Source organism: Dendrobates tinctorius, unplaced genomic scaffold, assembly GCF_039654945.1.
Source record: "Dendrobates tinctorius isolate UK_male_01 unplaced genomic scaffold, ASM3965494v1 ptg000250l, whole genome shotgun sequence".
In the NCBI taxonomy this organism is placed as follows: Eukaryota; Metazoa; Chordata; class Amphibia; order Anura; family Dendrobatidae; genus Dendrobates; species Dendrobates tinctorius.
This window is the reverse complement of record NW_027361917.1, coordinates 63,342,656-63,357,641: the sequence shown is the minus strand read 5'-3', so window position 1 is coordinate 63,357,641 and position 14,986 is coordinate 63,342,656. Positions and strand designations below refer to the sequence as shown.

General features: G+C 42.3%; 1 long non-coding RNA gene across 2 annotated transcripts; it reads left to right on the top strand.

The window, feature by feature from the left end:
- The first annotated feature begins 613 nt into the window (after positions 1-613).
- LOC141063590 (uncharacterized) lies at positions 614-14,949 on the top strand. Of its 2 annotated transcripts, none has more exons than XR_012224900.1 (3): positions 614-1,004; positions 4,050-4,191; positions 14,482-14,949. It is a non-coding gene; the product is annotated as an uncharacterized lncRNA (long non-coding RNA). The 2 variants fall into 2 exon arrangements; XR_012224899.1 differs by having other exon boundaries at positions 615-1,008.
- The last annotated feature ends 37 nt before the right edge of the window (positions 14,950-14,986 follow it).

Below are 14,986 nucleotides of genomic sequence, written 5' to 3'. Positions count from 1 at the left end.
CGACCCCTGAGCCCAGACACCACCCGAGCCCCGACACCACAGGCGACCCCTGAGCCCTGACACCACACACCACCCGAGCCCTGACACCACAGGCGACCCCCGACACCACAGGCGACCCCAGAGCCCCGACACCACAGGCGACCCCAGAGCCCCGACACCACAGGCCACCCCTGACACCACAGGCGACCCCTGAGCCCTGACACCACACACCACCCGAGCCCCGACACCACAGGACCACCCGAGCCCTGACACCACAGGCGACCCCTGACACCACAGGCGACCCCTGAGCCCTGACACCACAGGCGACCCCTGACACCTGACACCACCCGAGCCCCGACACCACAGGCGACCCCTGAGCCCTGACACCACACACCACCCGAGCCCTGACACCACAGGCGACCCCTGAGCCCTGACACCACAGGCGACCCCTGAGCCCTGACACCACACACCACCTGAGCCCCGACACCACAGGACCAATGCTCCTCCAGTAATAACCTGCCGCGCTCATACACCGTGCCATTATCTCCGGGGACGCCCCTGCTGCGGTGTGTGAGGTAAATCCCGCTCCCGGGACGTTCCAGAACAACTTTTCGTATAAATAAATGTTAGGTGCAGGACAGGTGGAGGTGCGCAGAGCCGGCACAGAGGACGCGCCATTGTGCTCAGTCTCCTGCACAATAAACTGTTCCTCCCGGAGAGACAGAAGCCGGGTGCAGACTGGGCGCATTCCCGGGAACATCTCCGCTGTGTGGAGATGAGCCGCACACACTATATGGGACACACCAGTGTACATACAGACTAGTAATTACGCCTGTGTCTGACCTGCTGCTGACAGTGAGCGGATACATCCTATAGAAACACATGCTGCTGACATTACGGCGGGGTCTGCTCCCGGCTCGGTGCTCCCGGCTTTTGCTCCTCTCTCCTGTTGTCTTCTCCGTCCTCCATACTGTCTGCGATCGTTATTCTGTCCTGTGAGCGACATTCCTGAGACCTTCTTCAGAGTGAGTAAGTCTTGTTGATTCATCCTTGCAGCATGAGTGTACAAATACTGTTTTGTAATGTTTTTAAACTTTAGGAAAAACATTTCTCTGCACTTTTCGTGTGAATTCACTTTTAAGAGTTTGTTCACACACAACAGATTGAAAGATTTGCTGCAGAAGTTTCTCCATACGTCTGAATGAGGTTTCCAGAAATCTAGAATCCTGCAGAAACATCCCCTTCCAATGAATAGAGTACATTTTGAGCCAGAGCAATGTCTGCACTGATACCTGCCATGTGTGAACATGCGCTTATGAGGTTTAGGCTGGAGTCACACTAACCTGCGCAAAATACGGTCAGCATTTTACATGCGTAATACGGATGACAGACCCCTAAACACTGCTCCGTATGTCATCCGTAATCAAGGTGTGGTCGCGTATTTTGCGCATGTCAGCATCCGTATGGAATCCGTATGGCGAGATTTTCTCGCAGGCTTGCAAAATGGACATATAATGGAGCCCTATGACAGTTTTAATAAAGAAATGAAAGAATAGATATAGACACATAGAATGCGCATATATATATATGTATTCTATGTGTCTATATCTATTCTTTCGTTTCATTATTAAACCTGTCAGTGTGAGTTTACTGTATCGTGCACTGAATTGCCGGCTTTGCTAAAAGACACCGGGTGCGTATTTCTCGCAAGTCACACGTGTGGTCCGTGTGTAATCCGTATTTTTTGCGCACCCATAGACTTGCATTGTCATACTACGGGCGTAGTACGCTGACAATCGCAGCATGCTGCGAGTGGTACGGAGCGTAGGATACTGAGGAGAAATATACGGCTGGTGCAAGGGACCCCATAGAGAATCATTGGTCCGTGTCTAATGCGTGCTTTTAGCGCCTCTCACTCTCCCGTATTCCTCGCCAGTGTGACCCCGGCCTAATAAGTCTGAGCGCGTTGATAAGTCAGAATTAGTTTTATTTTAACCCCTTAGTGACGGAGCCAATTTTTAAAATTCTGACCAATGTCTCTTTATGTGGTGATAACTCTGGAATGCTTCAACAAATCCCATTGATTTTGAGATTGTTTTTTTCGTGGCACATTATAATTTATGATAATGGTAAATTTAGGTTGATATGTTTTGTGTTTATATATAAAAATATCAAAAACTTGACAAATGTTAAAAAAATGCAATTTTCAAACTTTGAATAATTAGCCCTTTAATCCAGGTAGTCATACCACACAAAAACATTAATAAATAACATTTCCCACATGTCTGCTTTACGTCAGCACCATTTTAAAAACGCTAATTTTAGGAGGTTTAAAAATGTAGCCGTAATTTTTCATTTTTTTTTTTTTTCAAGGAAAATTACAAAATGTATTTTTTTTTTTTAGGGACCTATCCTGGTTTGAAGTGACTTTGGGGGTCCTATATATTGGAAAACCCCAAACGTGATACCATTTTAAAAACTGTACTCCCTGACATATTGAAAACTTCTGTCAGGTAGCTTCAGGTGATTTTCAGGAATTAATGCAAAGAGGTATAGCAGGAATGAAAAAGTGTTGTTGTTGTGTTTTGTTTTTTTTTTACCACCTAAGTTAACTTCTGAACTGACCTCTGTAGCTGGGAGACTCTAAGGGTACCGTTACACCTAGCGATGCACCAGCGATCCCGACCAGCGATATGACGTGGTCAGGATCGCTGGTACATTGCTAAGTGGTCGCTAGTGAGCTGCCACACAGGCAGATCTCACCAGCGACATAGCAGGGGTCGGGGATCGCTGCTTACCTGTCAGACGAGGCGATGAAGACGTCCTCCCGCCCGGCTCCACGCGTCGCTCGTCGTCACAGCAGGAAGCACCGCAGGAAGTGACCGACGAGAAATGGTCCAGGAGCTTCTCGCGCGATCAGCGGGGGAGCCGGTCGTAGGTATCAGACACAGTGATATCGCTAGCAATATCGCTGCAACGTCACAAAATCGGTGACTTTACAGCGATATTGCTAGCGATATCGCAGTGTGTAACGGGGGCTTAAGGCTGCTATTTGGCCATGAACTGCTATGGCAAATATCAGGACCACACAATCATGATCTCGGTGTGTGAATTAAAGATAAAGCCCCCACAATCTATTAACCATTTTATAAGATGTAGTCACTTTTGACAGCAGCAACTAGTTAAAGAGATATGGACGGTGCCACTGTTTGTGATACAGCAAGTTGTCAGCTATAGTGGACAGCCGACAGCTGCTGGATTGTCACCTGTATGGGGAGGCTATTCTCATATCTCAGGTCAGTAAAAAGACTGGTTGTCATTAAGAGGTTAAATTATTATATTATTGTCATCATTTTAATGTCAGCATTTTATTTATTATGTCTTAATTTATTTTGTGATTAAGCTCGTCCCAAAATAAAACAGAAATCTTTGCCTTGATTTTTCCACCACATATATCCCCGATAGTTTGGGACAAAGGAAAACAGCCATGATAATGTCACAGTTGTTTAATTAGACCCATCAATATTGTTTTGTCAGTGTTCTTGATGCTCTTGTGACATTGCCCTATAGGAGACCACTGCGCTGATGCTTCTTTACTTGTACACACTGTGCTCAGATACATTCCGAGATCAGCAGACAGAAGCTGTAGAAATAATTGCAGCCGGGCACCTGTGGCAGCACCACCTTCGATTCAGACATTCTCGCAGTGCTGTATTTGTATACTGCTTCCAATAAACCACTTTAAGGCTTGCTGCAGGCAAGCATATGAAAAATTCATAAAAAATTTCATAGATTTTCAGCTAATTTACATCCGTCTGTTTTGTTTTTTTTTTATGTCTGTGTGACATCAGTGTACAATTTGTTTTCATGCATGTACATTAAAATATTATACTTGATAAAATAGTTTCCTGCGGTAACAATAGAAATGTATCTGTAAAATCAGACTCCATACAGATGTTCTGTGTGGGATTCGGTATTTTTTACGACATCCATAGACTTGAATGATTGAGTCTCATCCGTGACTTGGAAGAGAATAGTGAATTAATTTACTTTTTTTTTTTCTTTTTTAGGATGGTCAGACCAAGAGAGAAATCATTCATCTGAACAGTCTTATTGCATATGGGTCACTGAGCTGTCCGGGAGCTTTCCTCCAGCACACATCCGATTTCTATGCTCGTCTGCATGAGGCATAAGGCTGAGTTCCCACAATTAGTAAGTGGTGCATCTTTTTCCGCTGTGTATTTCTGTATATGACAAACTGAGTGTAAGGGCTCATACTCACATGCGCGAAACTCGGACGAGTCTTGCACATCAATACCTGGCACTGCCGCCAGTACTCGGATCAAAGCGTTCAGCTGCATAGAAATACATGCAGCTGAACACTCCGATCCGAGTGCCGTCAACAGTGCCAGGTATTGATGTGCAAGACTCGTCCGAGTTTCGCGCATGTGAGTATGAGCCCTAAGGCTGTGTGCCCACAATGAATTTTTGATGCTGTGTATTTTCTCTGCGTCAAAAAAGGTAATGTCACGCAAAGTTTTCTGTGCCAATTTACCACATAGACTTGCAATTGATGCAGAAAATTCACAAGTAAAAAAAACGCACGTCCGTTCTTAGTGTTATTCGGCAGCTCAAACACACGAAAAATTCACGTAATCTGCACAAGATCAATATACCGTAATCAATCATAAATATTTAAGCCAAAAAAGCAAGCATGGAGAAAACGCTAAAACTCCAGGCTTCTTAGAAAGGCTAAAATATTTTTATCATTATTACAATACTTATAAAAACAATAAGAAGAAAGGTATATAAATATAAAAATGGGGAATACAAATACAGGAAAGGAAGGTGGGCATAGCTGGAAATAAATAGCATATGTTGTAACACTCCTAAGCATAGTGTAAACCTGTATAACGTCCGGTGTGAGCAACAGCAGGATTTGCTCAATAGCCAGCAGATCAGCCACCGCACCCCACATGGGTCTCTGGCACTGCTGGGAATGGGGTGTACAATATTATTGATTAAATGGTATCTGCAGACTCTTGCTAATCTTTATGCATGCTCTGTCTTGGTCTCTTTATAAGTCTACCAGGACTTTTCTTATATAGCTATTGAGTAAATCCTGCTGTTGCTCATACCTGACATTATACAGGTTTGCAATATACTTATGAGTGTTACAACAGTCCTAGGATGTTATGAACACTTTACTATGGGTATCATGGAAGCCAATATTATTTGCGCTTTAAGGCTGAGTGCAGACGTACTTTTTAGCCCTGCGGATTTTTCCGCACAGAATTGAAGAAATCCGCAGGTCAAATGACCTGCATTTTTCCTGCAGATTTCTAACTTTTTTTTATTGCGGTTTTCCCCTGCTTTTTCCCCCTGCGGATTTGGAGAATGGAGCAGGTGGAAAACCGCACAAAAGAAGTGACATACTGCATATTTTGAACCACAAGAAAACCATGCGGAAAAATCCGCAGCGTCTGCACAGCGTTTTTTTTTTTTTTCTTCAATTGATTAACATGCTACTGTATATCACAATGCGGATATGCAGCGTTTCTGCACAGTAAAATCTGCTGGATATCTGCATCGTGTGCACATGGCCTCAATCATTGTGATTCATCAATAATATATCATTGCAGTGCCTCATTTAGCCTTTGTAACAAGACTGGAGCAATAAAGTTCTGTCAAAGCCGAATACCAGGAAGTATAAAAAATAAAGTAGCTTTATTTAAAGCATGACCCAGCAAAAAGAGAAAACCACCTTGTAAAAAAAATATATATAAAAAAGCATTAAGGCTGAGTGCAGACCTACTTTTTAGCCCTGCGGATTTTTCAGCGCAGAATGGAAGAAATCCGCAGGTCAAATGACCTGCATTTTTTCTGCGGATTTCTTCCATTTTTAATGCGGTTTTCCACTGCAGATTCGGAGACAGGTGAGGTGGAAAACCGCACGAAAGAAGTAACGTGCTGCGGATTTTGTACCGCAGGAAAACCGCGCTGAAAAATCCGCAGCGTCTGCAGAGCGTTTTTTTTTTTCATTGAATTTAAGGCTACTGTACATCACAATGTGGATATGCAGCATCTCTGCGCGGTAAAATCCGCTGCGTATTCGCTATATATCCGCATCGTGTGCACACAGCCTAAAAAGTGCAATGAAAAATCTGCACGTAACCTAATTTACATAAAAATCAAAATTTCACCAAACATTCATCCCAAATAGATTTTTCTCTCTTCCACTTTCTTTACTAAATCCTTGAGTCTGTGTTAAAAATAAAGTTATTAGTTGTGACCTAACAACCACCAGCACAAGGACTAGTGATTACATTTAGCAATGTACACATTTTGCATTTTTTTTCAGTGTTTTTTTTTTAATGGAAATTAAAAGCTCCTTTTTCTATTACTAGCAAAAGCTATGAGATTTCAGAAATTGTTTTTATTTTATTAGAAGCATGTCAGTTCTTTTGCCGTTTTTTCACCATAGAAAGCAATGAGAGTGCAAAAAGTACAATGTTTTAGCTGCTTTTTGGTGACTATAACTAACTTTACTAAACGTGCTCTAGAGCACCAGAAATACAGCAAAAAAAAACACACAAAAGCAACAAATCCTGCTTTTTGTAAGCAGCTCCTGTACTGCCTAGAGAATAAATAGGTTTTTCCTGCCAAAAAAACAAAAAGCAGCAAAATTGCAGCATAGCATTAGACGGCCTGAGCTGTTGAGCCCGGTGACTGACTGCACTTGATGTTTCAACAATCACCCAAGTAACAACAGATCTGGGAGGGCGTGTGACAGACAATTTTATTATTTTTAACACAAGCACAACAATTTTGTGAAGATAATTGAAAGCCCCTTTAACTTTTACCGTACAAGCGTGTATGACAGTCAATTACTACAGGCATTTATCAGAGACATCACATTATGTCCCGGGAAGACATTGTGCCATTTATTCTCAATCCAAAGAAGCTACCAACAAAAAAATCTATTGCTTCTATGTAAAATTCTGTCTGATTCGCTATAGAAAAAAAAAGCCTGTAGTCAAAGTTATTAAAGTATAATACAATACAGGCTTATCGATTTGTGCATTCTGCCATTCAGGGCTCTTTCACAAGACATGTACCCTATATGGCACTTTATGCAGGATTCACACAGTGCAATTTTTCTTTATTTTTTTCCAAATCCTAAAACAATAATAAATAAAATAATCACAAAACCTGCAGCTATATGTGCTGATCCCTTTGAAAACAAAGTTTATAGGAAATTTTAACCAATTTCTCCTTCACCTATACCAGCTATTAAGTAGCAGACCTGCGATCACTGCCGCGCTATGTGAAGTTCCAGCCAGCAGCTCTAAGAACACACTGAGATTTTTTGTAAGGTGGTTCTCATATTAATTAGGACTAAATACTATACCCCATCCAGTTTTGGATACCCCTAAAACGCTTTAAAAGTTGGCCTTAAAAAGGTTAAACTTACCTGGTGGAAAGTGTGCTAGCTGTGCACCAGGGTTTATACTAAGGACTAGTGATGAGCGAGTATACTCATTGCTCGGGTGTCCGAGTATTCTGGCGTGCTCGGAGGTTTAGTTTCTGTCGACGCAGCTGCATGATTTGCGACTGCTAAACAGCCTTGAATACATGTGACGAATGCCTCTTTGTTAGGCTAGTTTCACATTAGCGTTTTTTTGCGCAGCGCATCGGGGGCATGAAAAACGCGTGTTTTTTTAGCGACATGCGCACGCTGATACGTCAAAAAACCGCAGCGTTGCTTGCGTTTTTGCATGCGTTTGCGTTTTTTATGCACATGCGTTTTTAGGTGTGACATTTTTTTCATTGTCTAGAGAATATTCTAGACTTGTTTACCTCAAAAACGCATGTGCAAAAAAAACCACAAGCGTGCACAAGACCATGCGCACGCATGCGTTCCCATAGACTGCAATGTGTTGTTTTTGCGCATTGCGTGCGCATGCGTTTTTTTTTTTTTTACGAGACAGGGCGGACCAAAAATTGCAACATGTTGCGTCTGGTGCTTGGCGCGAAAGACAAAAAACGCATGCGCACGAAAATGCAAGTGCGCAAGACCATGCGCACGTCATGTTAAACATAGGTGCGCATGCGCTGCGCACAAAAGCGCTAACGTGAAACCAGCCTTAGGGACTCTCCACATGTATTCAGGCTGTCTAGCAGTCGCAAATCATGCAGCTGCGTCGACAGAAACTAAATCTCCGAGCACGCCAAAATCCTCGGAGGACACCCGAGCATGCTCGGGTAAACCCAAGCAACGAGTACACTCGCTCATCACTACTAAAGACACTTAGGATATGTGCACATGCTACGGAATGCTCTGCGGATTTGGCCGCGCGGATTTTGTAAAATCTGCAGGTCAAAAGACCTGCGGTTTTACCTGTGGATTGCTCTGCAGTTTTGCCCTGCGGTTTTTCATCTCCACAATGGAGGAGATGGCAAACTGCAGCGGAATCCGCAGAAAGAATTGACATGTCAATTCTTTCTGCGGTTTTGAAACCGCAGCAAATCCGCACGGAAAATTCCGCAGTGTCTGCACAGTTTTTTTTTTTTTTTTTTTGTTTTGTTTTGTTTCTTTTTTTTTTACATCGCAGCAAAAACTGCTGCGGATCCGCAGCGGCCAGATCCGTCCGCAGCAGAATCCGCAGCGTGTGCACAGACCCTTAGAATTTGCTGCTGGTAAAAATGGAATGGGAGAGCATCCCTTGCACTTGAAAAAAAAACCAATGACATCAAAACAAATTACCCCACAGTTTCTTGACTTCTCTGAAGCTAAGGGCGCATTCAGACTGCCATATAAATCAGAGCGAGATAGGAACGCAGTGCATGGACTGGCCGACGGCTCTCCTGACCCGAGCATGGCAGCTCCGTGTATTTCTCTGAAGCAGTCAGAATCGGGTCGGAGAGACGTCGGCCATTCTGTTCACTGTATTTTTATGTTGCTCCGATTTATACGGCCCTAAGAGTATGATGAAAGAGGTCAATGAAAAGCTTAAGGCTTTGACACCTGGAGCCTTTAACATATTTCAGAAAATCTGGGACACGGAATCCATTTCCTGTAACAGAGCTGACCCTGCCCTTCTCATAAGCTAACCATCAGTACACAACTGGCTTAAATCCACATGCACCCTTTCATTACCTCCCACGGACTGTGTAGCCTATAGTTTAGGGTCCGTGATGAGTATTTGGTTTATTTTTGATGCTGCACATTTTCACAGTGTAAAGAACAGCGTATTACAGTTCCAGCAAAGTGAATAGATTTTATAGAAATCTCATGCCCCCTAGGTTTTTTTTGTTTTTTTTTTTACTCCGAGTAAACTGCCGTGCGGTGTTTTTCCCCACAGACTTGAAAGAGGCGAGGAAAATCCACACATTAAAAACACACATGCGTTTTTAGGGTATGTGCACACGTTGCGGATTCTGCTGCGGATCCGCAGCGGATTTGGCCGGGGAAACCTAATTTAGCTAAGAGTCTGCGCCCACGATGAGTTTTTGATGCTGCTTATTTTCAGTGTGTCAAAAATGCAGTGTCCACAGTTCCAGCAAAGTGGATGGGATTCATAGAAGCTTCCTGCCCACTGGGCTTCTTTTTTATTCAGCGTAAACTGACCTGCGGTGCGAGTTTCAGATCTGCAACATCAAATTCTCTTGCGGGTACACTCAGTTTTCTGTGCAGATTTTTCCCATAGACTTACATTAGACGCAGAAAAAAAATGTATTTCCATACACTATAACATCAGACAACTGAATGAGGCCATGTTCACACTATCAGTATTTGGGGAGTTTTTTACCTCAGTATTTATAAGCCAAACCCAGGAGTGGGAGAAAAACACAGAAGCCGTGACCTGTTGCTATTTTTCTCTGATTGTTCCTCTCCTGGTTTTGGCTTACAGAGACTGATGAAAAATACTGATCAAATACTGAACGTGTGAACGTGGCCTAATAGGTGCAGTATGTTGTGCTCCTTCGTTGAGTGATCGGTTGCCTGTGTACACTGCACATACAGTATATTGTGAAGAGTGCAGTGTAATTGCACCTTAACTTGTTCTCTTTTTTTTTTCTCCACATTCACTGGTAATCCACCTGATTGTTCTATAGATAATCTCACCAGTTAATTACAAATGACAGATAACTATGCTATAGATTATCTGTACAGTATATGTTTACCATGGAGGTTGCTCTTTGACTCATGAGGCTGCTTTTTGCACTGTATTGATAATGTGATTAAACAGTGTTAAAAAAAAATCTTCATAAAATATCTCATCAAATCATCAAAATCCAAACTGTGCACGGGCTTAAAGCTGCGCTCTACCAAGGCACATAGTCTTTGAAAATCTGAACTAAAGAGGTAGATGGCTTGTCTCTCAGCATGTTTTCAGCATAGCAAGGCTCCCAGCCACTCAGGACTCTCTTACAAATCAGTTTTTTGGCACATGTGCCATCTGTTATTGTCCACCCAACCCATTGTCCACAAAAAAAAAAAGCAGAGACATGTCCTACTTTGATCCCTGTTTTGAATCAAACTTGCCAGTACAAGTCATTGGTCCCAGGGAAAAAAAGTAAAGAATTAACACAGATGTCATCAGTAATTTTGCTATTAATAAGTAGGAGAAGCAAAGTTTTTTTTTTTTTTTTGTTTGTTTTTTTTCCATATGAGAGAAATGTATGCAACAATGGTTGTGAAAACTGACACAGACTAAAATTGTGTCCAGGAAACTGAGGCTGTGTGCACGCGATGCAGATTTGCAGCGGATTTTACCGCGCAGAAACGTTGCATATCGGCATTGTGATGTACAGTAGCCTTAAAATCAATGAGAAAAAAAAAACTGCTGTGCAGACGCTGCGGATTTTTCCACGCGGTTTTCCTGCAGTACAATATCCGCAGCATGTTACTTTTGTGCGGTTTTCCATCTCCCCTGTCACCAAATCCGCAGGGGGAAAACCGCACAAAAAAACGCATGAAAAATGGAAGAAATCCGCAGGAAAAATGCAGGTCATTTGACCTGAGGATTTCTTCCATTCTGCTCGGAAAAATCCGCAGGGCCAAAAAGTACATCTGCACTCAGCCTAAAAAAATAACAGTTTTTCACATATGAGAAAAAAATACATATTTGAAACCTGCCTAATGCTGCAACATGGATTCATTTACGTTTTTTTGGGGGGGCTTTGAATTCTTTGTGGCAACTTTTTTCCTGTATACCAGAAATTACCGTCTTTTTACTGTAGTGACTTAGATATCACATTTCCAATTATTTGTCTGTGCTATGTGTTTTTCTCTGTTTTATAAATTAAATTAATGTTATTTATCATGGCCACTTTAAAACATACTTAGGCTATGTGCACACGCTGCGAATAGGTCTGCGGATTGGCCTGTGGTTTTGCCCTGCGGATTTTCATCTCTATCTCTACAATGGAGGAGATGGCAAACCGCAGCGGAATCCGCAGAAAGAATTGACATGTCATTTCTTTCTGCAGTTTGGAAACCGCAGCAAAAACTGCGTGGAAAATTCCGCACCGTCTGCACTGCGGTTTCCATTTTCCATAGGATATAAAGGAACTGTACAACGCAGCTAATTCTGCTGCGGATCCGCAGGGCCAAAACCGCTGCAAATCCACAGCGTGTGCACACACCCTTACAGTGTTTCTGTCTCCCTTTTTAATCATTATAATATTTTGTTTTCATTGTTATAATGGTCATTGTTGCCGCATGCTATTCATATAATATCACCTTTTTATATATTTAGCAAATAGTAATGTATTTTTATTGTTATCATCTTGTCTTCTTGTATTCATATATGCGGTATTTTTTATTGCGTGATATATTAAATCATATTTTCAGATACTGATGGTTATCATTAACATGAAGCAATTGTCCAGTGGCAGATAATTATATTTTATTATAAAATCTAATTTATTTTATTCTTACAGTCTGCAGTAACCTCCCAGTTTTAGTTTCCCTCTCTTGGTCCCATTTCTTGCTCTCCGGTATTTGTTCTGACACAGGCCGTCAGCTATGTGATGAGGGGGCCGACCCCTCATCACACTATTCTGTCTCTGCAATAACCATGTTTGAGAGGAGGGCTAACTCAGCTGAACGGAGCTGGAGAGCAAGCCCTCTTCATGTCAGCAGCGCCGCCTGTGTACGAATGAGGAGTAAAGGAAGTGGGGCTAGAAGAGTGGCACTAATACCGGGACATTGCTGCAAGTTCAAACAATAACGTAAATGTAAAAAACACAATGATCTTACATTCCATAAATCAACAAAACATTTTTGGCTACTGGAAACCACTTAATACAGTATACAAGTGCTGATAAATATAACAAACAAGCAATGGTATATAACAGCATCCTGTGTGTTATAATCAGTATTGGATGCTAATAATGCTGGACAATTAGAGGATCAGTTGCTATAACATATAATGCAAGGATGTGGAAACCACAAAATTACGACCAATAGATCCAAATTGGCAAAGAAAATTGATACTTTGATAAAGGAATATACACAGAACGGGATAAATGGGGAACATGTGCAAAAGGAAAACAAAGTGCAGCAGTGCTAGAGGACACGTGACCTCACCCTGGCCATATTATCACATATACAAATTAAGGTCAAAATACCATCCTTCACTGAAAGAACTATATATCCTGGTAGACTCTCCGGTATAATAAAGGGGATTAATGAGCAACATGCTGCCAGTACATATGGGTGCCGGTTATAATTAGCCACAAATGTGACCAATTCACAAACATGAATTATCTTAAAAAAGAGTAAACTGGTAGTGTTGCATCCCAAATGAACGGGGCACAATGTCCACCCCTAAAACATAGCATCTGAAACGCCCACCCACACTGGAGTGAACGGTACCGGAGAAAGACATTACCTCGGGAGAAGAAAATACAGATGGCCGGGCGGTCAGTGCTAATAAATGAATATTGCAGTTTTGACACTGACCACTAGAGCAAAAAACAACAGCTTTGCTCTCTGCTGTCCTGTGTAGGCTGGAGCAGCAGACAATGGGAGAAGATCGCTCTTTTGTGCTGTTGGAGACATTCCTAGGGGAAAGTTGCTAACACTACGCACACAGATAAGGCGGCATCATATCTCTTGCCACTGTAGTTTGTAGAGACTGTAGTAATCTTTGAGATTTCTCTATAGCTTCCATTAATTACAGCTACTTTCTTAAAGGGGTTGTCTGGTCCAAATCGATAAGTCTGCAGTCACTCTGTGTGACTGTAGACTTATGAATCCCCCAAACCATGCACTGTGCGCTGCGGGGAGTCACTAGTTTCTGACCTGGGACTAGAGTGTATGTATGCGCTATACATACTCCCGGACAGGGGGCGTGGCCTGCCAAACAGGCAATCCCACATGTGTTGCGGCTGTCGAACAGCCACAAGACATGAAGCATATTATTCGAGCACGCCGAAGACACTCAGCACACGAGCATGTTCGGATAGCACCTTATCCGAGCACATTCTCTCATCACTAGTAGAGATCCGTGAGTCTTCTGAGCAAGGTGGGGAGAAGGCTCTAGGGACCTTCCTCTGACTAGTCATCTGAGAGGCTCTTTAATAAGTTACATGTACGTAAAAATTATAACAATGACAAAATTATCGGGAAAAAAAGTTGGTCTTTAGAGTCATCCTTAAGGGGTTAAGCACACTGTGACAGAGTCACTGGTGAAGTGATGGAGGGGAGATATGTGTCACTGCACATAATGGAGTCAGTGATGTTAAACCAGAATAGTTTCCTCCAGCACACTATGTGTTGGGAGGGTTAAATGAAAGTTATATTATGGGCTGGTTTTGATGGATATTCATAGAGCGGGAGGGAGGGGGTCCACCGTGTGATGTCGAGATCATGTGATCAGTCACATGATGGAGTCACAAGGTCTGGGCTTAAATGAAATGGCTGACTGCCAGAGCTTTCAATGTTCGGTGTGAGCCTGGAGAGGGAGCACCCTAGGAAAGTGTGTGATAAACCTGAACCATGTACATTGCTACCTGTGAGCGGGCGGACCCCACTAGGAAAAGGACAGTGTTTATTTTGGTTTATTTGATTTGCTGTTTTGCCCAGAGGGCCATCTTTATTTTCCCAAGCTTGGTTTATGCTTTCTTCAATAAACCAAACATTTTCTTAGAGACAGTGTTCTAGTTATACCTCTGTGTCTAGCCAAGTGAGCCGCTCTACTACAACACATACACACTGCTGCATCATTTATAAGGAAGTGTTCATCCCAATATAGTCAGCACTGGAAAATTTTTAACAGAGAAAAAAATTCTACTTCTACAAACACATCCAACTATGGAAGGTAAAATGTCATGAGACCTTTCCGTTAGCACCTGAATCACAAGAAAGGGTTATATGGGATGCACTACATTGATTTGCCTTGAGGAATACAATGGTTATTAGCTTACTTATATTTTGCTGTAAGATAATTATTGTGTCACTAATTTATTTCTTATTTATTTGTCTTGCAGATTCCAAGTGACAAGATATGTTTCACTCATCAGATATTCTGTAATTCTATGGACCATAGAGCACTACGCTTTAGCGTTCTCTTTGGATGCTGACCATTATTCTCCAACCGCTACACATAAAAGACGCATATCCACCATTGTGGCAGCACAGATGGTACAAATAATAGACACAGACTTACCTTTGGACGTCCTCCCACTGGCCTGCTAGTAGCTGCAATGGTTTTAGAGGCCTTCTTCAATAGTAGATTGCAAACTTGGTTCCCAACATTGTTCCCTTTTATTTCAGGTAAATGAAGTATAGACTTCTCATTTTCCCTCAGCTTGAACACCTCCAATACATTCTATTGGCCTGATAGGCTCTATAACAAATCATGTCATCATGTGTAGTGTATAGGTAGAATGGTGGAGTTGCCTTGCAACATTTATGAGTTTTGTATGACGTTAATAAAGGTCTAGATGCAGACAATATGCTTTAGTGTTTTGTCCTTTTTTAACAGTGGGAATT